This window comes from Schistocerca americana, chromosome 1 (genome assembly GCF_021461395.2).
Source record: "Schistocerca americana isolate TAMUIC-IGC-003095 chromosome 1, iqSchAmer2.1, whole genome shotgun sequence".
Classification (NCBI taxonomy): Eukaryota; Metazoa; Arthropoda; class Insecta; order Orthoptera; family Acrididae; genus Schistocerca; species Schistocerca americana.
Window position 1 is genome coordinate 982,918,739 of NC_060119.1, and position 25,775 is coordinate 982,944,513.

General features: G+C 41.7%; 1 pseudogene; it reads left to right on the forward strand.

Annotated features, from left to right (window-relative positions):
- The first annotated feature begins 1,794 nt into the window (after nucleotides 1-1,794).
- On the forward strand, nucleotides 1,795-1,912 carry LOC124560052 (annotated as a pseudogene).
- Nucleotides 1,913-25,775: the final 23,863 nt, after the last annotated feature.

The following is a 25,775-nucleotide window of genomic DNA, read 5'->3' on the forward strand; positions in this document are numbered from 1 at the left end:
TAGAGTCCAACTTAATTATTTTGCACACATCTTTCCTCTAATGGTCATCATGGACCACAGTTTCCAGGTGGCGTATGGACAATTTGTGAGTGCAGGTCACACGTTCAAAGTCGGCTACACTACTTTAACGAGGCTTCCACTGGCAGGATGCCTGGTGTTGACTCATTTCCACATCCGCGCGTGGGCGTTATGGACGATGCGACCAACTTGATGAGGATGCTGCTTCAGATCGTCACGCCCCAGTCGCCCACATCTGAGATTTCCTGGTCGAAATGATCCCCCTGCCCATTGGGCGTCCCAAGTAATAGAAGGCACACTTGAAGATGATTCACGGCACAGGATTGATCCTCTGAGGAAGCGGAAAAAATGGTTCAAATGGCTCTGAGCACTATGGGACTCAATATCTGAGGTCATCAGTCCCCTAGAATTTAGGACTACTTAAACCTAACTAACCAAAGGACATCACACACATCCATGCCCGAGGCAGGATTCGAACCTGCGACCGTCTGAGGAAACGCTTTAGTGGGAGTCCCCCCACCATTAAATACGCGGAGGCGACTCGAAAGCTTCTGGTGGCAGTAGTAGGATCCGATTAGAAATAATAAAATAAAAAACTAAAAAAATAAGCAAAATAAAATAAAAATAAATAAATGAAAAATATACATACTTATGAATAAATAAAGAAACTTGATCAAATAAAGTTCTCTTGATCCTGCAGACCACTTTCCTTCCTTGGCTCTGGAAGAGCGAGAATGGGACATTGAGGCCAGGACTCGGAAGACGACCCCTGCCTTCCTTGCTCCTGCTCCTCCTCTCGGATTACTAGAAAAAAAAAAGTGGCTCTGGACGGTGTCGGCGGTAAGATCAAATCGTGGTGGGTACAAAGGCACTCGAGGCTTTTTTTGGTTGTTGTTGTTTTTGCTTTTCGTTTTCCTTCATGGAGCTGATAACTGCTAGAAGAAATTATTTAATGAAATCAGGAGAAAACCTTTACACACTTGGCCTTCTCGCACTCTCGACTCCGTAAGCTGTTCTAATGGCCATAGATGTCCGTTCTGTGAATATCAAATTCCATCGATACACAAACGGCTCTGAATAGATGCTAATCACCTGTCAAAGATACTAATTTGAGTTTTATTCGTCACGTAGAACACAAATATCAAGGGGAACAGCTATAAAGTGAACATACTGATTAATATAGTTCTCTGTGCTAGGTTTATGTAGTAGCAGATAGGCACCCCCTGAAGACGTTTGCTTGCACTGAAGCCAGCAACTTGCTTCCATTCTGGATGGCTTCATTATCGACAGATTTGTTGGTTTAAAGCTAACTGAATACCTTAAACATCATTTTCCATTAGGGTTAACGTTTTCCATGGTCCACATGCAGTCCTCAAAAGGTGCGGTGTGTCTGCGTTGCACTGCAAAGTATTCCCAAAGTTTGTCTCAAACAACTACAGCAAAACGCCGTGCACCACCATTACTCACTGTGGCCAGACACAAATAGACGAAAACCTGACGAAATAATTGCATGAAAAATCGCCTCTAAGGAGAAAAAAGCGACATATAAAGCACTAATAACGTTAAACAACGTAGTGAGGTGTTTTAATTGAATCTCAAACTGTAAAAATAATTTTATGCCCTACTCGTGTCTTGCATATTAGTGTAATAGAAAAGTCATCATACCAAAACGGGTCATCTGCCTACGTTGATACCCAGTAAATGCTAATTGTAGCCTTTTCTGTGGAACATCACTCAAAAATAGTAAAGCATTTTATACTCTCCAAAGCGACGAGCGCCAACGGCCTTGCCGCAGTGGTGACACCAGTTCCCGTCAGATCACCGAAGTTAAGCGCTGTCGGGCTGGGCTAACACTTGGATGGGTGACCATCCGGTCTGCCGAGCGCTGTTGGCCAGCGGGGTGCACTCAGCCCTTATGAGGCAAACTGAGTAGCGGCTCCCGTCTCGTAAACTGACGTACGGCCAGCAGAGCGGTGTGCTGACCACATGCCCCTCCACATCCGCATCCAGTGACGCCTGTGGGCTGAGGATGACAGGGCGGCCTGTCGGTACCGTTGGGCCTTCCAAAGCCTGTTCGGACGGAGTTTAGTTTTAGTTCAAAGCGACGAGCGATAGCAGGCGCCTTTGACAGGGGGCTAGGCAGCGTAGAACAGCCGCAGCGACCGCTGGCGGTAACCAAGGAATGGCTCCCGGACTGCACTGGCGCATGTGGCGTTCAGAGGCAGACAGTCCGCTACTGGGCAGAACTGCTATTACCGACGTCGCAGATTGGAAAATACATTGTATGATTTCTCTCATGACATCAACATTCAGACGAAATGCGCTATAAAATTTTAAGCAGGAAGCGGTCTCGATTGCGAGACCTCATATTCAGACACCACATGTTTCACCGCTTTGTTTGTTTTTTAATCTCACTTTGTTCATTTTATTCATCGCATTTGTTCGCGGCGGGCCGGCAATTGTGGCCGAGCGGTTCTAGGCGCTTCAGTCTGGAACCGCGCGACCGCTACGGTCGCAGGTTCGAATCCAGCCTCGGGCATGAACGTGTGCGATGTCCTTAGGTTAGTTAGGTTTAAGTAGTTCTAAGTTATAGGGGACAGATGACCTCAGATGTTAAGTTCAATAGTGCTGAGAGCCATTTGAATCATTTGTTCCCCTGACACTCGTCGAAATTTACTGTTGATCCATTCACTCAGTTATTTATTAGAGACGACAGCTAACCCTCTGACCGAACACGATGAGCTACCTTGCCGTGGCCGATAGCTCACAGCCATGATCAGAGCAGACTCGCTTGAATTGGAGGCGAGACTTCCTCCAGGAAGTGCCGCAACACACAGTGTTGCCAAATTATGCAGATGGCCGGAGTTATCAGTGTGGCCAGGTTATTTGTCCAGTCTGAGTCTCTTTCGTACTCATTAATGTTATGACTGTTCTGGAGCCCCCATATGTTCACGTTACGTTTGTTTACTTTTCTGCTAACATGTAATGTTGCTTCACCACTGAAAATCAACAGTGGTAAAAATGTATCGTCTTCCGTGTCCTCTACCAGAGCATTGCAGTAGTCAATTCATTCCTTTTTATCCCCATCTCGAAGAGCTGGTACTAACTGTAGTCTGTATGGTTTATAGATCAAACGACGCCCTAACACTCCCACGACAGTCGTATCAGGCATTGCCAGTTCTCTGTTTGAGCGGCGAGTAGACTTCCGTGGACTCCGCTCAAACGTTTACCGAATTCTTTCCACCATGCCATCAGACGTGCGAGATTAACATGGACCTCTGCACAAGCGTCCTGTCTCTTCAAACTGTCGATATGAACGACGAATGTTATTGGGCGCAGGGTGTTAAGTGCCAAACCGAAATCAGTGACTCACTCTTTGCAAATTGCAATTCACATAATGCCTTCCGGTAAGTGGACGCTGTCTTACCTCTGACTGAAAACTTTGAAGATGCATTGACTGTCATCTAAGAGCGACGTTCTGAAACTGCAGGCCACGCTCATTCAAACAACACACATTTCTTTGCCGGCGCGTCCCGTGTTTCGTAATTACTACCGTCCAAAATCCGGTCTTTCTTTCTGAAACACCCTTTAGGATTTGCATCCTAGTTATTTCTGCAGGCCATCTTTCACAATTACTATTACGAGCCACAATACATTAAAATCTTTTTCCCTAATTTTATAAACAGTTTACTCCACAGCACCAAAAACCTCGTTGCACTACTTAGCTGTTCCTAAGATTTGGGAGACAATAGGGTGTCATACAAAAGGAAAAAACGAGGGAGGATATGAAGAAAATAAGAATGAGACTGGGAGTGTGATAGGACTACTTAATTACGAACACGTATTATATAATTAAAAGAGGCAAAAAATACGGAAGGAAGAAGAAGACTATGGCTTAGCGTCCCATCGACGACGAAGTCATTAGAGACGAACACAAACTCGTAATGAAGAATGGTGGGGAAGGAAATCGGTCGTCTCTTTGTAAAGAAGCAATTCAACGATTTACGGAAATCACGGGAAACCTATATCTGGATGTCCGGACGGGGATTTTAAGTGATGTCATCCCGAATACGTTTGAATTACCTTCCTCGCTGTGTTGAAATAGACTGTGCCTATTGACATTTAACGAGTATTGATTTTATGTAAGCTTGAACGTCAGACAGGATTATACAGCAACGCCGATGCCATCTCCATTAAACACTTCCTACTCTTAGTACCAACAGATACATAATATATATCACGTTCGTATTTTATTGACTTTCAGAAAAATTCCTATCACTTTATTGGCTAACTGCCGGATAACACTTTTATTTCTAGCGTTATTCACAAACTGAGCTGCATCGTTACTTGACTGTTATTTTTTTTCACAATTTCTTTTTCTGCGGCTGCAGAACTCGGAGGAATATAAATCACTGATGAATTATACCCATATTCTCAGTTCATAATCGTAAATTTACTATACAAGCTGTGTAAAACGTCCTTCAGTCATTGTTTACGTAACATTTCTTTTCGCAGTTTCTTATCCTGGAATCTGCGTTCAAGCAGCAAGCAATTCCGGGAGGACACGTAGGTCAGTTATAAACTTGACTGTGTAAATTCTGAGACAATTTCATCAGTCTCACTAAATGGAAATAATAAGAAAAGAAATCATCTTTCACCAGAAAACTTGCGTGAAATAATTATTCTGAGCATTTGTTGTATTGCCCCTTTCTGTATCTCGTAGCATGTCTCCTTAATCTTTGCCCATTTCCAGTGCCTAATCCGTCTCAAACGAAAGCGCTGTCGATGGGACGTTAAACTCTAAACTCAATCCCTGTCTTTCCTCCAGTGCCTAATCTAGGCACACAAACGCAAAACCCAAGAGGCAAAGATTTTTCAGTGGCTACATTGTGGATATAGTCAGATTTATATTAGAAGAGTTCTAAATCTATGGACAAGTATTCACAGATAGATTAGAATTATTTACGGAGTGTTTCAATGCGTCATGATTTGAGCTAGGTCTTCGGCACACGTACTCAGGTAATTAGAACCGAGCGAGAGGAGAAGTGGTTCGTTTTCAAGAAGACGTCGGTTCAAATCTCCGTCAGGCAGTCCTGAATTAGGTGTTCCGTGATTTCCCTAAATCGTTTCCTTCCAGTGGTTTGGTAGCTACTAGAAGGAAAACAAGTATAATCTGAATAATTTTCTTTGCTGTGTACGTTTCTTCGATCGCTTGAAGTTCGCTGGAGAGCATAGGAAGAGATGAGAAAATTCCCAGCTCCAGTACCTTCAGGATCGCATAGAGTTCTGCACGTTGAACTGTTAATGTGTCTGGTAGGGGAATGATGAAGACATGACCAGAGAAGGAATACACCCATCGGAATGTATTTCTAATGAAATTGAGAAGCATACCTACAATATTATAAAACTAAACTTTAAAATTAAATTGAGACTGCATTTAATTCTGAAAAATGTTCTGTCTAAAATACGGTTGGAACTCATAAGAATCCAAAGCACATATACATAAATTACATTAAAATCTGGCACTTCAGTTTCTGGGAGAGAGTCGTTTGCATGAATCCAAGAGGGCCTCACTGCTTGTAACATCTCTTAAAAGAATTTTTTTTGATAGGATCCTCCTTCAGCATACTCAATATTTTCTTATTTTTATCCAGACATGTTTCACTGCAGTTGCGTCATCAGTGGCTTTTTTTACATTTCTTTCTGTTACCACTCGCTCTGCTTTTTTTGGTTTTCTGTATGTTGCGTTATAACTTCGCACTTTCACACTTCGTCATTTTGCCTAATCTTCTCATTATCGTCACTGTGAAAACTGCAGTTATAAACTTACAGTGTATCACTGTCTACAAGAGCCGAAGTGAGCTTCAACCTGAAGTTGCTAAAATACTTTTGCCGTGTGCAAGAACTGGGATACAAATAAAATTTAATATGCGCTACAAGCAGTTACTGCCTATTGAAAACTGCAGATGTCCAGTTTCAGCGCAGAGGGTGGGGGCGTCTATGGTCCCAAATGCATTGTGACCATCCTAATTCTTTCAGGGCTTACCGCATCAAGGGTCACGGTTAAAAACAATCGGTAGACTCGACAGCACGCAACATAGGTTCTACAAAATCGGAGAAGCAGGTTTCTCCCTGCTCTCCTAAATATTTTGACTGATTTACCTTAAAACAATGTGCGCTTTGAGCGACCGTACTTTAACATTCTTCTGGTTGATTATAGAAAGATTTTAGGGCATAAGCATGTGCAATGTTTAAAATATAAAATAGTTACTCCCGCTCTAGAGATTAAGGACACGATGACAAAGACTGAAAGCAACAATGTTTTGAAAATTCTTTTCGAATCGCACTGAGAACTGCTTCTTGATTGTTGCTGCACTCTTCACCAGTATTCACCAGAAGTTTTCAAACCTAAAGTAATTTTGTTTCCTTGTGACGGGCGTCAGCGACTTACAGAATTACTTTCTTTTCTCAATATTAATGACTCATTGTACGACACACAGTAGTATTGTAAGTAATGACACCAATAATTTCATCAAGGGCGTGAAAGGGAACGAAGAAAGAAGGGGGTTTTACTTCCTGACAGCAATGCGATCCTTATAGACGGAGCATAAGCTCTGATTGTGGTAGGAAATCAGCCGTGCCATTTCGAAGCAATCATCCCGGCATTCTACACTGCGCAATAGAATCACAGGCTCACTTTTTCGAAACCCCGTAAGTCCCACCTATTCCGACCCATAAATTTTAAATTTGCCGCGAAGGAGCGTGCAACCTTCCTATCTAATGGTGCAAAAGCGTGGCGCCCTGTGACGTCACCCTCTGGCTCGATGACGCTTCAAACAACAAGGTGTGGACATATGCGAGAAAAGAAGTTCATGTGTCGTGTAAAGTGGGTTAATGATATCACATTTGGTTCAAACGTCACCACAATTCTGCCCAGCGCCGCCGCAGACTTGTCACACGATGGGAAAATGGTCACATCCGCTCTTACACGTATTTTACCTTTTCTTTTGACGCCTCTGGGATGATAGTTAGAACTGCGAAACCCAGTGTTGAAAACACGCGGTTTTCTTGTGAGTTGCTGAGGAAAACCTTCCATATACACCACAGCTCAGTGATTGGCATAAAGGGCGTCATTAAAATCATTCCCACACATTTCAGCCTGAAAACGACAGTTAGCAGTTGCGATGAGCGACAGGGAGACGTTCTTGACAACCTTTCCACACTGTTGACACCCTCTGGCATTTCAAACTTTCTCTGAGGATATTGTGGGGTTGCTTCCCCATTGAACGTGATCTGAACCCTTTAGAGCCCTGCATGACCGAAAGCTTGAAACACTAGGGAGAGTTCAAAACCGTTCGGTTAAACCGTAACGTGTTCCGTGGCAGGAAAGTGTACTTAAGCACTTTCATCTTTACTATTTCGCGTCCTCCTCTAGCGTAATCAGAGGGTGGAGGGTGGGGATGGTGTTGGGTCCGACATACCACATAAGTGAAAAAAACGTTAAAGGACCTCTTTCTGATCCCAAAGTTCGGCAAAACTATGATACCAGCCCATCTCTACTGAGAATTTTAAAACAGAACGTGTGCAGAAATTACCTGTAAAGTGCTCCAAGGCGCCTGTATGTAGGCAATTCACTAACACCCCTGCAAATCCAGTTGGCTGCCTGCAAGCGCCTCGGACTACTTTACAGATTGTTTCTGTACACGTCCATTTGTAAAATTCTCAATGAAGATGGTGGGGTGGATGGGCGGGTGCTACCGAGGGTATTGCCGAACTGGACATGTGTTAGCGGCCGGCATGCGATCTCAATTGGTGAACCTTCGCTCACATCTCCAGGCAGTGTTGGCTTACGTCACACAGCTTGAGGCTGCTCGAAGGGGTATCACTGTGGTGTGTCGGACGCAGGGATGCGAGAGATGTCGAGAACGACCCACGTGTCTCCCGTTCGGTCCACTGCTGTGGCCGCCCCAGGTACTGCCTACACTGAGGTTGACTTCTCACCCGTGGTCGAGTGGGAGATCATCCCAAAGTCTGGCAGCCGTGGAAGACTTTCATGGCAGGGTTCATCTTTGCAACCACGACACCATGCAGAGCGGTACAGATGGGCCAAAGAACATGCCGAATGGACCACTCAGGATTGTTCTCTTCAGCGATGAGTGTCGCATATGTTTTCAGCCAGACAACCGTCGGAGACGTGTTTGGAGGCAACCCGGTCAGGCTGAACGACTTAGACACAATGTCCAGCGAATGCAGCAAAGTGGGGGTTGCCTGCTGTTTTTGGGTGGCATTATGTGGGGCCGACGTACGCCGCTGGCGGTCATGGAAGGCGCCGTAACGGTTGTGCGATACGTGAATGCCACCCTCCGACCGATAGTTCAACCATATCGGCAGCATATTGGCGAGGCATTCGTCTTCATGGATGACAGTTCTCCCCTCCCCCCCCCCTCCATTGTGCACATCTTGTGAATCACTTCCTTCAGGATAACGACACGACTAGAGTGGCCAGAATGTTCTCCAGACCTTAACCCTATCGAACATGTCTGGGACAGATAGAAAAGGACTCGCCAATTCGCCAACCACACTGAGGGATCTACGCCGAATCGCCGTTGAGGACTGAACAATCTGGACAAACAGTGCCATGATGAACTTGCGTGTAGTACGCCACGACGAATAAAGGCATGCATCAATGCAAGAGGACGTGCTACTGGGTATTAGAGCTACCAGTGTGTACAGAAATCTGGACCACCACCTCTGAAGGTCTCGCCGTATGGTGGTACAACATGCAATGTGTGGTATTCATGAGCAATAAAAAGGGCGGAAATGATGTTTATGTTGATCTCTATTGCAATTTTCTGTACAGGTTCCGGAACTATCGGAACCGAGGTGATGCAAAACTTTTTTTATATGTGTATTTAACATAAAAACACCAAACTTTCATTAAAATGTTCGTAAACCCAGTCGCTTCAACCACGATATGTTCGAACTGAAATTAGCTCACTATTTCCTCATCTTACAGAATATTTTTAACGAACGATCTAACATCGTGTTATACGTACGCCGGCTAGCAAGCGGCCCTCTCGAGGTACTCCTCTCTCTGCCCACTCCTCTATTCGCACACGAACAGCTTAATTCTGATAGGCTGTTGATCCAAAGGACCAATCAGAACGTTCCTTCCTGATCATTCTCGCGGCAAATCTTGCCTTATCCAACAACTAATTTGATAGTAATTAATGTCAGCAAAACATCAATTTCTTGTATTATATTTAATCAAAATAAGAAAAGTGCGAAATATTCTTCAAATTAATAAATAAACTTATTCCGCCTCTAACTTCCATTCTGGCTGCATTTATACAAAAGCATGCTCCCACAGTCATACGACACCTTTCCCATGGTTCGTTTGTACAAGGTTTTACGTAAAATGAAATATTAAATTTTAACGTATGTTCCCCATATACTCTCTCAATCATTCTCACACACTCACACACAACAAAATATAATCAAATAATAATTCTGACCGACTTTTGTATTACGTAATCCAAAGTGACTAAAGTTTTAGAAAGAAAATTCTAATTAATTGATTTTTTATGCACTGACAACTTTGTAATGGCTTCAAATGATAATGAAAGTCAATCTGTTATTTTACCTAACTTGGTTTTAAAAAACAAGCGTAGGTTTTAAGACTTTTAGGTAATTTTCTTTATCTCCGGAACTATAATAAATAAAAATCTGAAAATTTGACAGCATCATTCCATTAATAACAAAAGTCTGTGTACCAAATTAAAACAGAATCGGATGATAACTAATATGGATTATTTAGATTCGTAGAGGGTGTGAATCTTCATATCGACTGAATATTATTCTATGCAGTTCTCAAGGCAGGCAGCGTCAGCCGAGTGCGAGTCTTATTTCAGTCAACGCCAAATTGGACGACTTGCGTGCCAGTGATGAGGATGAAATGGCGATGAGGACAACACAACACCCAGTCCATGAGCAGAGAAAATCTCTAACTTAGCCGGAAATCGACCCCAGGCCCGCTACATGGTAAGCAAGCACGTTACCACTCAGCTAAGCACGTGGACATGTTACACGCTGGAAATGTCTTACTGAATGGTAATTAACAGGGCTGGCCCAATCTATATGACTATATGGATACACACACATAGACATATTAGTTAGAGGAGGGGTCATCTCATCTATAACGAAACAAGTGGTCACTATAATAATCAGATTTACTATCGCCAAATAAAACACGAATTACTCACTGATTTAAAAACTAATAATTTAATACTTAGTTAAGAGAATTCGAACGATGACCTCTAATCTTTGCACAGGCGGGTGGAAACAATAAATGTAAAGTTACGTCGATAACACACGAATACAACCAGTGGCTGTAAGCGTGGTTAGGAAATTACAGGAAGAACACGAAAAAATGGGATCGAACACCAGTCAGATCGCCAAAGCACATACTGAAGGCAAATTAGCTGACTGCAAAGTATTAAAACTGAATGACTGGTTCCTGAAGGGAGTGAACCAATATTACGTCCCTACAGAATCGCCAGCTGCAATGATGCCGAGTCTTACCAAACTCGTAGCATAATGTAGCAGGCAGCGGCAGTAGCGGCTGGATATTCTGAGCTATTGCCTCTCTTTGTGCGGAGTGAAGTCGAGACATCGTCTTACATACCAGCTAGGCTTATGTCTCAGTCGCCATGACTCAACCACCATCTAGCACTCAGTATTACTCCTCCTTCCCTGAACATGGAGCGTCCTCTATCTGGAAGTTCTGTAACTTCGCTGTTTTTCACCGGAGCAGGAACTCGCTGACAAATAGTGGCAGACATTGCGAAATCCACTCAGTAAAACCTAAATATAGACGTTAAACAATCTCCTGCTCTTGCAGATTTTTGTTATTTCAACCAGTAGTGCTCTTGGTGAGGAGGAAGGATGAAAACCTCTTCCATTACATGGCACAATTTTGAAAATTACCTATGAGATGGCTGACATGTGGGCATGGCCGAGAAACTGTTTGTACTGTGGAAAATAACAGTAAGAACCAACTAGAAAGCTGGATTCTGAAAACTCACACCTAACGTTATTTTGTGGTATTGCTCCTGGCCTCTGGGATGCAATATCTGGCCGGCCGAAGTGGCCGTGCGGTTAAAGGCGCTGCAGTCTGGAACCGCAAGACCGCTACGGTCGCAGGTTCGAATCCTGCCTCCAGCATGGATGTTTGTGATGTCCTTAGGTTAGTTAGGTTTAACTAGCTCTAAGTTCTAGGGGACTAATGACCTCAGCAGTTGAGTCCCATAGTGCTCAGAGCCATTTGAACCATTTTTTGCAATATCTGGCTAGAGATCGCTTATCTTGCTAAAAGGATTTTATGAATAAGTCTGTATTGTTTTCGACAGGAAGCGGCCACCCCTTGTCGTGCCTTAGGGAATGGGATGGGTGAACTGAATACCAGTCTGCCTACCCCTTGGACTGTGAACATTTTTATGGTCGCCAGCTCCTCTTAAAACAACTCTTATCTTTCACTAGCCAGCTCGTAGGCTCCCAACTGTGCGGTACCTTCACTGTATTGAAGAGAAGTGAACAAAAAGCAATAAAAGGAATACTGTAGGTACTGAATTTTGATTGCAATTATTATGCAGCCTCTGTGATTGACTACTTGATCAAGGAAAATCAGCATTAAAAATATTGTGAAATACGTTGGGTGACAGTTACAGAGAAACCTGGCCACCTAACAAATGCCATGGACATAAATCGAGCTCACTATCTGTGAAAAAATGGCTCTGAGCACTATGCGACTTAACTTCTGAGGTCATCAGTCGCCTAGAACTTAGAACTAATTAAACCTAACTAACCTAAGGACATCACACACATCCATGCCCGAGGCAGGATTCGAACCTGCGACCGTAGCGGTCGCTCGGTTCCAGACTGTAGCGCCTAAAATCGCACGGCCACTCCGGCCGGCACTCTCTGTGAGAGACATATAAATGAAACCATACTTCCCTTGCCTTAGTTTTACATTCATTTGTCACAAAAATTGTGTTTGCACTGTGCAATAAATCAAATGCATGGCTTATTCGTTAACATCAATGTTCATGGAAGCAGAGGCGCTGAACAAACACAGTATGAAACCTGATAGAAACTGAAAGTAAAAACTAATATTTAGTTCTACATTGCTGAGACGCTACATAAACCAGAATGTACAGACCAGGAAACACCATGTACAGTGCAAAACTATGTTTCAGTGCAATTTTCTGTGTGAGTGACAACTGAGCGCTGGAAATTCCAAGTACTCTCTTCCCCCTGCCTTCCTCCCTCTCCACATAGAGCTACCAAACTCTTATGGAGCATGCACGCTTCTTTGGCAGAGCTCACAGTGTTGCACCCACTCTGTTCGATGGGGACATACGGACGTGCAATGCCACACAGGAAAGGTGACTATGATTGTGAAAGGAAAACGAGAAAACTAACGAAGTGAAAGCACTACACATAGAAACATTACAAATAACCCACAGATTTGAAGAAAACTGCTATTCCCGTGGTCTTTACAGACGATTAAGGTATAGCTTCACAAATAAACTCATTCTCTCACACAAAAGCTGATATTTTGTCATGGAACTGGCTCTTTCAAAGATCAGTGTATTCGTAACAGTAAGTATGGGACAGGATGAGGAATACCATTTAAAATTTTTCTGTTTGATAGGCAAATGGAATCACTGACGACGTAAAAATATTCGTGTAAAGGTGGTGTGGAGGTGAGTGTCAGCTACCCCCTACTTTTTCGAAGTATTACAATTCATTTAACTTGAAATCAACCGGGTTTTTCGAAGGGAGAGAGTTTACAAACAGATCCCGTGCGGCAAGGGGTGAAACTGAATCTCTACTGGTCGCGATGTGCATTTACTTAACTGACATACAAAATTAATAATCAATAATGAGATGGATCACAAAATTAATAATCAGTAATGAGATGGATCCTCTCCAATAAAAGGCAATGTCCATTGACTAAGTTTGTTAATCTTCCAACAACAGAACACGCCTATGTCCTTCTCTTTCGCTCTAATATAATTCACAAGTCAAAATCGTTTATTCCAGAGAAACCACAGAGGTTTCCGTTGGGTCAGTGCGAATCTAATTTTAAATATAGTAAGATCTTCTGTGAATTATTTCGAGTGCCGGTGTCCATGCTAACAAATAATATTCACATGAATCGTGTACGTTGATGCATATCTGACAGCGTAGAATTACTTCTTCTTAACGCGAAACTTTCTCCAATACTAATCTTCTAAATTAACTTCATATATTAAATAAAACATCCCTGAATATAATTGCTTAATTGCTTCTCCCCTAAGCTCTGACGTGGCCATTTTCTGACTTCTAGCCCTAAATGTTAATTCAGCCAACGTCATCTTCTAACTCCAAAACCACTGTTAACTCAAAGTGCTCGCTACAGCAAGCATTGTCGGAGAGACACGACAGCCCGATAAAAGAGGAGTAACAGCTTGTGCATGATAAGCCCAGGACTGCAAGCATGGTTACTAGAATACATGGTAAGAATCACGTGCGGGTGTGCTGTCAGTGGAGATATCACAGCTGATTCTGTCGTCTCACCTCACAGCATAGAAACTGATGGGCACAGTGCGCACACACATTTAACTAATACGCACTTGTAAATGCAATCGGGATTTTTTATTTTATGCTGCGTTATTGCTACTAACTTATTTATTCGTTAAATAAAGAAATAAATTTGTCTTTATTTAAAGACACAACGTTTTATAAGATATGCAAGGTCATGTCACAGCCTTGCAATATGTTCAGATGGCCAGTCAGTACACTGACCTTTCTTAGTCGCTTGTTGTTGATTGTAAGGTAAAGATCACACAGCCGCTTTTTCTTAGAATGTTTTTAGAAACTCATCATTACACCGAGGGAAACGGTCTTCTAAATCCGTACTCTTTTACCACAGTTCTTTTTTTTCATAATTTCAAATTGTTGTCGCCAATGCTCATTATGCCATATACAGCATTGTTTGTTCCCATAGCTAATGTTTTCTCTAGTGGTGTTTCTTGCTTAGCTGGTAATATATTTACTTCTAAAATCTGTTCTACTTCTTTATTATAACTTTGTCTTTTGTGCCAAACTGTTTCTCTCATTATTAGGCTCATGATTACACCCTAAATAAACACTGGATAATGGACAACTCATAGTTGAAACAGCATCCAGCTTTGACATGTATTTCAGATGACGATTGAAGAGGTTTCAAATCCCTTTCATAATCCAACTCGGCAAAAATGTACTGAGCACACACAAGCATTAGCAATAACAAACGAATCGGTAAATTAGGAAGCATTTATCCATTTTCATCTCGTTTCTCTTAGGAATTATAGGAATTACATGAAAATTAATTCCAATCTGTTTTCGTTGTCTATACAGCTCATGAGCACAGAGTAAGCCATTATTTTTCATGGGAAAGATTCAAAGCATGCTTTCAGAACCTGTCAATATATTTGTGGCATAACTTTGCACTTAAGTGTCAATCGTGGATGTTGTCGCGATAGGGAGGGGGGTGGCTATAAAAGTGGGGAACTTGACCTTGTGCATGTAAGCAGGTGGAAGTTTGAGTAGCCATGGAGCATTTGCCAGTGCACAACGTGCGTTTTCTATAGAGGCATATTGCAAAACGCATCTGCTTTTCTGTTTAATCTTTGTACGGAGCATAGCATCGTTTGGTAAAACCTTTATGGAGCAGACAGTGCTATCTACTGTAAGTAGGACAGGGAGCACAAGTACGGATTAGATAACCTTTGGGAAGTAAATTGGTCTTGTTATTCTCTAAGGCGCCATCAGTCCTATACGATAAGGATCCCACACCTCACAGCAGTACTCAAAATAGGACTGACAGGTGTAGTATAGGAAGTCCATTAGCAGATTTACTGCATCTCTTAGCGCTCTGGCAATAAAATTGTCTCACGCCTCCACACAACCTAAACGCTGATGTAGAGGATAATCACGATACTTCTCTTGAGAAGTATATGTAGAAGATTGGTCAGTGCAGCCTTTGGGACCTGATTCACATAAAGTCATCATTTAAAACGCAAGACACATGAAAGAATGTATAATTTATTATTGACTTAACTTATGAACTGAGAGTTGCTATACAATGCACAAAAGGCAATGGGATAGACTCTTAATGGAATGAATAAAATCTGTGTTATAGTATATACAAAAGTGAGTGTGTACTCGAGGGTTCTTTTAATCACGCAGATGGCTGCTAAATGGTTTAAATGTTAAAAAAGTCTCTAATTGTTTAAAACCTCTTCTAATACTGAACACATATCTGGAGCAGCCAAATGTGACTAACCTCCTCTCAGTGACTGTAAGGCTAAGCATCCATGTAAATAAAAAGTTCCTGCTTCATCTTTGTTTAAAAGAATGAACCCCAACACCTCCATAGCCTAATTGTTCTGTATTCAAATGGTTCAAATGGCTCTAAGTACTATGGGACTTAACATCTGAGGTCATCAGTCCCCTGGACTTAGAACCACTTAAACCTAACTATCCTAAGGACATCACACACACCGAAGTGAGCACCAGCACTCCAACAGTGTAGATCAGTATGCTAGACAACCTCTGCTTGCTGTATCATGCAATAACAATAAACCATGGTGTCAGACAACAAGACCTGTTGCCTTTTGGGGGGAGGAGTGTGAACTGCCAAGGCCAAGTGGGCTTTTGATGCCATATAGGCAACCACCTTTTGACCAGCCACCACGCTGGTCACCATATTTTGGCTTTCCATCATCTTGGTGACCTCGAAGGTTAATTACACCGTCTGACATAATAGTGACCACATCTTGTTTGCCATCTTGGATTGTGATGTCAAAGTTTTGTCATCTTTTGAGCAGCCGCCACCTTGGTGAACTTTCGGCGTTCTGCAATTATGGCTGCCGTCTTGATGATTCCTTGACCATGGGGGAGGGGACCTAAAACCCTCTCATTAAATAGGATCATGGTCATCAGGAACCCTAGTTGGGTTACTATAATTAATTCAGCTGTCAATCAGGGGATGAAGATTTAAATAAATTATTCCAGTTAGGTAATGAAGTATCCCAACAAGTATCCCAGGATAATAAATTATCTTGAACTGTTATTTATATGTAAGGCAATTGGCCTAGAGGGGGAAAGAAAGGTGGGAGGGGTTGAAAACTCAAGGCAGTGTGTGACAGATGGAAACGCCCAGCCAGATCATAAATCACTGATCCAGAACCATCTCAGCCTTATTACTGACATTGGAATAGATGCTTGTTTCATTCCATTGTTTCAGTAGACTGAAAAAAGCGACTGAACGAAAATATAATTGACTGTTCAATCAGTTCTTACAGCGATTTGGTTGTCCCATCACTGATTCCTAATGGCTATTGTAGTAATTGTGAGTGCAAGTATCAAAGACACAGTGCGCTTATATTAGGAATCGGAGATGGTGGCTGGAGCGACCACCAAGAGGCAGATGAGGTAAAAATTAAGTTACTGCAGAATCTTTGGAGAGTAGTGTTAATGGCAAAACAAGAACCACGCGATCGATTACCTCTGAATCAAACAATTACATAAAATTATTTTACTCAGAATTTACCAGCAATGGGAATAAATAAGGATTTAGAAGCTGATCTGTTTCAACCCCCAGGAGTCATGAGAATGGTTAACATTGCGTCATCAGTAAAAGGTGAGTTAAATTGGGCGAAAAGGGCAAGTGACCATTACTGCACGCCATTAAGATGGTATTGTGCATTTTTAAGTAAAAAACTTGCACCCTGAGGACACAACACGACATCGGTGAAAGGCCTTCGTGGACTGTGAGAAGGGTTGGCAGGAACTCTGAACACCACAGTTTTCAAACTGGAACAAAATTTCAGAAACCCTTTTGAAACCGATTATATTGTGTAATTAGTACGGAAGGATATTTTTTAAAAAATTGTTTTTGACAAAATGGCGGAACTCTGAAATAAAAGTCAACGATTTCGAAAAAAAGTTGTTATAGAAACGTGGGCCAAAAGTAGAAATTAAAATACGAGTACATCGCAAAAATCCTAAGTACTACAGTAGAAGAAACGTCGATTCACAGTTTACAAGAAGGTATTATGGAACTGCATCTGTAGTTCATGAGTTGTAGGATCCATCAACTTGAAAAATTTTATTTGGAAAAAACATGCGCTTCAACTAGCGTTTCTTTTATTGAAACTGAACAAACCTCCAATTGGCAATGCTAGCACCGTACAGTTAGCCTTTTCCCGTCGATGTCGAAACGCTCTAATTTTGACAAAATTGTACCGATTAATTGGCTTCCGCTTACCAATCGAAGCGTTTTTTGCACGACTGGGATTACATTTGGAACATTTTGTATTCATCCAAATACGTTTGTTTGTCATTATCAAGGAGTCACGTTTCACTTGATATAAAAAACAAGCGGAATGAGAAGTTAAGCAGACGCGAGGCAAGCACGTGCTTTCGGACTGTTTACCACATACGAATCATGTTTCGAAGAGAAATATTCCTGAAAATAGTATTTTAGTTGATACTAATGCCCTTCGTGATACATCCAAGACTAAAATGAGCCTTATTCCGTCGGTAACTATTATAGTATTATGTCGCTTGCATTCGAGCACTCAAATGCGCCAAACTCCCATGCAGTAAATCCTAGCTGTAACATATTTTAACATTTATAGCACGCTTTACGTGAATGAATCTTAAAAGTAGGCCCTCTATCGGATATTTTTTAGTAGAAAAATTAGGCTAAAAATTTGTGTCCTGGTCTACGCCCTTAATCCGTTTCGCAAACAGCAGGCGGGACGCGAGATAAGTGGGGAGTGGGTACGGGCAGCGCCGGCTGTGGGGAAGAGGGAAGAGGGAGCCATCGTAAAGGCCGGCTGCGGGTCGCGGGGTCCGCACCACACACCGGCCGGCCGTAAATAAGGCGCTCCCAACCGGTTCCGTTTAGTGCGGACCACTGTGTGTTCTCAAGCACTACGTCTTGATTTGCAATCAACCAGCTCCCGAGGCTGTATATGTGGCCTAATGAAGTGGATGACGGGGTATAAAAGATAACAAGTGCCCTGGCTAAACAGTACCAGCTGCTAGATCGGCCATTCAGTTGGCAATGGAAACTGCGCGTTAAGTACTGCCGTATACAACCGCACACGTTGCGACTTCGAGAATTCTGTTTCTACTGTACTCGTGCAGTCATTGAACAAAACGGTGTAAAACGTTAACTCAGTCACCTTCACTTACAATGTTAACAGTCTACAGTGGAATCAGTTCTATGACAGTAATACTAACATCGTAGCCATCACGAATTACACTTGGACAAATTAAAATGTTGCACTTAAAGGTAAGCATCCAAATTAAAATTAGGACTGACATAAAAATACTGTAATTAGACTGCGCAGGTAACGAAAATAATCGTAGAGTGCACCGACAGCCTTATGTTGGCAATGTGTTGCGTTCTTCGTACATAGTGAAAAGCAGCTCGCAATCATCACGACGAGGTGTCTGGTTGCACTGCGGAAATCGTCTTCAGTGATGGAAACTGTGCCAACAAACGAGCCAAATCTTATGCAATATAACAATAGTCAAACCGTGAACATATCCTTGGTGACTCTGTACCTTACAAATTCGAGGTTTTCAAAACATGCCCAACATGTTATACGTGATTCGCCTGTTCTCACAAGTGAACCGGTTCAGCTATCCAGATGTAAAATTTGGATATGGTGTGATGAATTCAATTCTGAAAACTTGTGGTAAATCATAATATACAGAACCGTTTCCTCGCTATGACATTCACGACTCGCTATCTCATGCACAGTGTTTAGAGTTCAGTATGAGTACAGAGCTTCTGCAACGGAGAATATTAGGATATTGCAGCCCCTGTGTTATTCTGATTAGATGCAAAGGAACAGGCACCGCGGAGACCACAGCCGCTACGAAACACATCAAATGAATTCGCGATTACAAATAAGGTTTACCATCAACTGTAGAATGGAATGACGCCAATGAAAACTTCTGCCGGGCCGGGACTCGAACCCGGATTCCCCGCTTATCGTGAGCGGTCGCCTTACCATTTGGCTGTCCGAGCACGACTCACGGCCACACCCAAACTTCCATATGTCGTCAACGGTGCGACCTGTACTGTACATCCATTATGTATATTCCCGTACAGGACAGACGTCGTACTTTAAAGTCGCTTGCCCGATACGGGGAGATAAATATCATATCGCAGTGCCTTTGTTATTCTTATTGTGATGCAAAGTTCATTTGCACGTGCATGCATGTCAGCGAGTTCAGACCTACCAATGCCTGCCCAAAGGAATCAGCATGTACGTCATATTAAGCCAAGCTGAGAGCCAAACTCATTGCTGAGAATCGTGAGCCGCGTAATGAATTTTCCACTACTTTCCAAAATGGGTATACGTTGCGCTTTTAATGACAGTCATCTTATTTTCGACATCCATTGTAAACTTCAAGCAGTAAGCGATGCTTCTCGAACAAGGGCGCCTATACGATTGTTTGTAGAGGGAACGCGAGGGTGTAGGGGGGGGGGGGGCTAGACCAATGAACATGAAGCATTTTTAATGTTTTGGAAGACGAATGGCGACTTGTAAGTAGCTATAAGAAAGTTTCAGTTATGACTCTGTTAAAAACCTACGTAACACCCACCTTCCAAGCAACTTCTTGGCAGAAAAACACCTGTCTGCACTACATTTTTTCCGGCCCGCCTTGCCCCCAGGCATGCACACTTTTTCTGTCGAAGTTGCTCTTCAATAGATATTATTTGATCACCAATCGAATTATTTCCTATCACATGAAAAGCTGGCAAGTAAACTAATCGCTGCACTCTTTTATTCAGGTTATTCCAGTGGACATAATCAGTTTCTTGGACAGAGTCTTCCAGTCACGAACCTCATCTTCCTCATTGTGGTCATGTACTAAATAAACGAAATAGACAACAGTCCTCGAGAGAAATGGGTATACAATAAACAAGATGCTCACATTCAAATCATTACTGTGAAAGACTGAGTATTCGACACCTTCATCACTAGGAACGGCAGTCAAAATACGACTGGTGGAATGAAGGAGACGGCGACGACAAATGCCTCAAGTTCTAGAAAGAAACGTGGAGGTTAAGCAATAAAAGTATATCAATCGGACAAGGTGATGGTCACCCTTATGAAAATAACCATATTATCTTGTACGGCCGTTCCACCACTTGTATTTTGATTACCGTTCCTTTTACGGACGTTTTAATACAACTTGAGTGAGCGTGATGCGCCATCCAATAATTTTTATGTTTCGCTGCAAATTATTTGAATGTATTCTGCTTATTCTGTACTCGGTTCTCTTGAGGGTTATTATCCATTTCGTATATTTAGTTTCCAAACATCATTGAAATTACATATGGATTTCAGTGGACCTCTGGTCAAAAAAATTTTAATTTTCGCTTCAGTCACTGTTTTTTTTCCATTCAGATGGTACTTTAGGTTGTGAAACCAGTTGTTGTAATAAGGTTTTATTCAACAGCTGCTGCAGTTTTGTTTAACATGAATACATTCTTGCAGCTATGGTTACCCACAATATATAGTGTGTTGCTCATAAAAACAATTATTACGAAATATTACTGGAACAGCGAATTGTTTTGATGTTGAAAAATGAGAATGAAAGATAATATTTTGAAATTTTCGTTTAGTGTTTGTGTGAAAATATGATTTATTGAACTGTAATTTTTTTATATTTACAGTATTCTTGTATTATGTAAGAGTGAAAATATGCAAAAACATCAAATGTATGAAAGACGTAAAAATATTAAATGTAAATGAATATAATCTTTTTCACAATAAATTTCACATCTACAGCAGTTTTGTTTTTTCCTTCCCATTCCATTTGTAATATACTACAAAGACAGAGATGGAGTTTGAGGATAAGGCGGTACAGTATTTGACACAAGCAGAGAGAAGTGAAATTTACTGATGTGAAATTTACCTATGATGAAACTACGGTATATGACACAAACATTAGTGGAGTATGAAACAGACAGAGATGAAATACAGGGGTGGAACACTATGCAGTGAGTGTGTGTGTGTGTGTGTGTGTGTGTGTGTATATATGTGTGTGTGTGTGTGTGTGTGTGTGTGTGTGTGTGTGCGCGCGCGCGCGCGCGAGCGCACGTGCACACGTGCGCTTACAGAAAGTTTGATAAACTATTGAATACTTTTGAACATAGCATTTTTAAGCATTTAATTGGCTGAAAAAACTTTCCACTGGCATTTTTTCAAAGTTTCCTGACGCAATGATGTCTTTGAAAGAAGGGCGTGGCTTGTGAAATCATCTTGATGAAGTGATGGATAAGAGGGTTAGGTTAGTGATATCACAAATGTAAACAAAGTGAGACAGTGTCACGATAGATCTAGAACTATTAACGATTTCAGTATTACTTTAACTGAAATTAGGATGTTATATATTCCAGCTTTCTACAGGCATCCAAATTTTAACACTGTGCAACCTCAATAAAATACCTAACGCATATGGAATGTTTTGCTTGATCGATAGGTAACAGGTCAAATTAGCAATGTACATACTTCTGGAAAAGTCTCCACTACCCGTAGCTGTTTGTTTCAAGGACGGCAGCGCAATAAAATATTGGCCACAAGGTCTTCATCTGGTACTTGTGGATGCAGACCAAGTACATTGTTAAAAGATTTAAAATTACGAAAGTGACGGTAAGACATTGGGCCTTATCTAGATGTTATGAAGCATGACGTTGCCTTACACTAATACATAATGGAAAAAATGCTGACATCCACCTGGGTTAATAAAACGTGAGTTGCTACTCAGAGTTCCATTCTACACGAGGGTGGTTATTTCAAAATTTCATCAATGACTTAATTTGTACAGTAGCTGTTCAATTTGCGGTTGGAAATATGTAATTATTCAGGTGAGGCATTGAGAAATATACGAAATCATGTTCTGGACAGAGGCAATTCTGTGATCAGAACAAATTGGTTGATTCTCAACTCCAATAACACTCGGCACTTTTTATTGCACACCGTACATGTCTTCGCACTGATACGCAACTCTTATAGTGATGGCACGATTAGTGGTTCAGAAGACTACACGTATTTATTGTTTTTAAGGTTTCAGACCAATCCAGTTGTAAATTTCAAAGATATTTTACCTTTTTCTGTATTAAAGTTAGGAAAGGGAAATGCCACTCTTAGGTAAAAGACCCAAACAAAGTAATGTCAGAATCCATCACTTTGCAAAGCGCTATACTGGGCCGTCAGTTCGGTATGTTACTATACAGGGTGTTTCAAAAAGAATATACATATTACAAAGTATTATTTTGTCAGAACTATCGATCGCTGCGCCTCAGCTCGGCTATTGGAGAAACTAATACATAGTCTAGTTTATATTAATAGCCGCTAGATGCCAGTTGACTTCTGTTTTGCTTGGTAACCGTCATATGTTTAAAATGGCTACTCCGAGTTTGCGAAGTGCAATTCCGTGATTACAGTGGAAAGACGTTTCAGGTTGAGGTACCAAATTGATTCTCCGAATGGGTGGAACATTCGCAGATGATGTCTGTGGTGTCACCGCCAGACACCACACTTGCTAGGTGGTAGCTTAAATCGGCCGCGGTCCATTTAGTACATGTCGGACCCGCGTGTCGCCACTGTGTGATCGCAGACCGAGCGCCACCACAAGGCAGGTCTCGAGATACGGAATAGGACTCGCCCCAGTTGTACGACGACTTTGCTAGCGACTATACTGACGAAGCCTTTCTCTCATTTGCCGAGAGACAGTTAGAATAGCCTTCCGCTAAGTCCATGGCTACGACCTAGCAAGGCGCCATTAGCCTTACCAAGTTGGATAGTTATCGTATGAAATGTCTCATCAAGAATGCTGTATTCACATCAAAGAATAAAAGATAAGTATTCGAGGAGCTGCATACTTTTCTTATGAGAATTCACTACTTATCCTGTTCCAGAATTCACGCCCGTCTGCGTTAGATAGCGTGCATTTAGGGCGCCATTATCTACAAGGTGTTGGCACATTTGCCAACACATCAATGTCGACAGTTTCTAGATACAAGATGTGTATGTAAAGGAAAGAGTCCTGGCCGCCCTCGTGTTCCTGAAGAAAATATTGCACAAATTCAAACTGCTTTCCAACGTAGTCCTTCAAAATCAACTCATCGTGCCAGCCGGGTGTTACAACTGCCTACAACAACAATTTGGCGTGTTTTGAGATGTCGGTTGGTTATGAAGCCGTACAAGTTACAGCTGTTACAAGCTCTACGTCCTGATAACAAACGCAAATGTGTGGCGTTTTGTAGCGAGATTTTTGATGCTATTGACAATAACAACACTTTCGCACAACGCAGCGTGTTCAGTAATGAAGCGACTTTCCATGTTAGTGGTCAGGTAAACAAACACAGTATTCGAATTTGGGGCCTACAGAACCCACATGCAGCAATTTAACATGTACGAGATTCGCCCAAAGTCAATGTGTTTTGTGCGATATCCAGATCATCTGTTTACGGCACATTCTTCTTTGATAAAAACACGGTTAGCGATCAGCGGTATCTCGTTATATTACAAAACTAGTTGTTTTCGAGACTGCACGAAGACAACTTCATTTTTCAACAAGACGGGGCATCCCCTCGCTGGAGTCGCCAAGTGCGTGAATATCTGAATGAAACTCTACCAAACCATTGGATTGGTCGTCAAGGAGCTAACGACTTAGCACGTCTCAGCTGGGCTCCACAGTCACCGAATTTGATTCCCTCTGACTTCTTCCTGCGGGGTTTCGTTAAAGACAACGTTTATGTATCACCACTCCCACAAAAACTGGAAGAGTTGAAGAACCTGATCCGTATTGCCATAACATCGATGACGAGGGGCATACTTGCCCGAGTATGGGAGGAATTTGAGTATCGATGTCCGTGTCGCTGATGTAGGACATATTGAACATCTGTAATATGAACTTGAGAGGTTCGTAAATATGTGTGTAAAGTTTCATATTCGTATGTCTTAAAGTTTAATAAATATATGGATTCGAAATACGTATATTCTTTTTGAAACACGCTATATTTCACTATAATCATTGCAGATTTAGTTTGAGGAAATCATTTACATACATCGAAAGAAGCAATAGCCGTTACAGTCTACACTGAAACATTCCTGTGCAGATTTCAAGGATTTAGCTTAAAGCAACAGGCGTTAGAATTTGTCGTAACAGTTTGCAGCAACTGCAGATACGCCGCAATTGGTGTTACGGTGCTTCACAAAAGTGTAATTTCTGTACCATTTAGATACCCTTTGCAGAGATAATAAATTGGAAGCTAACCCACCTAACAAAAGCAGCTTCGTGCTATAAACGCAAAATATGAATTTATAAACAAATAAGTATCGTTGATTAGTTCAGTTAGATTTGGCGGAGAATGTGGAAACTAACCGTCGTCGCTATTGGAACCAGACTGGCTGCCTGCTGAACTTGCTTGCTGATACCATCAACAACGGGTCCAGGAAGTAGCCTGATTTAGTTTAATTGTAATATTTCGGCATTAGCTAGAATTTGCAGTATAAGGATGCAGCCAGTGAGGCTTTCGTTTATAATGTAGTCTAGGTGAGACCAGCCGTAGTTTTAACTTTAAAATATTTGATATTGGAGCCCTATTCAAGTAGAGAAGGCCACTTATTTGTACAGAGAAGACCGCAAGGCTAAGCTTGATATTATTTCCAAAGCCGTATCTTATAGCGGTGGAAAATTTGCGTTTGTATTATGTCTCATCGACATTAAATTTTTGGGGGAACTTCACTCCTTTCTTGAAAAATTATGCACGAATGTTATTACGTGAAATTTCAGGTTTATGAAGTCGAAAGATGATTATGGACTGTAAAAGAAATATTAATAGAGTAGCCTCTTGGTGCGATTTGATAATTTTAATAAAAAACGCAGACTCATTTCCTTGTTAACATAGTTAGTTTTGCGAACACGTATTTTACTCAAATTGAAAGACAACTTCTCAGCCAAGAAGGCATTTGTAAAACCGCAATTAAGTGTTTTACAAAGGCAATCTTGGCAGAGAAGTTGTCTTTCTTCCAGATGAATATTTATAGATCGCCCCTTACAGTCAGCTACCGACGCTATTTCACAATTTTTATTACGATTTGAACAATGACAGTATCACCTGTGAAAATAATGGATTTCGTACTGTGCCATCCACAAAGGAAATAATAATCGACTATGAAGTACAGATTACCTTTCAGACGTATAGAGCCATGAACTTTATGAATGTAAGGTGCTCTAAACTTGGAGATTTAGTAAGAATCCAATCGCAAATGCAATAGCACGCAGTGGCAGAGGCAGAACGTTTTGTTTCCTTCTACAGGGTTTTGGTAATCAGTCATCTACACTCCGGGGTTAATAGTAGCTAAAAACTCGCACAACCTTTTCTCACTGGTAGGAAAATAACATCCAAGTACGAACAGAGCCGACCGCACAGAGCGAAATCTGAGTCCAGCTACATATATCATTATAATATTGTCTGCAGCTAGTACCAGTGAAAGGATGAAACTTATTTGCTTCGCGTACCCTCATTGTGTGACGTCATATAATATTTGGAGCGGACTCACTTCTGAGAGGAAGAATATTTTCAGCTCAAGGTCGAGCAGTCAAGGCTATAAGTGGTATAATATTGC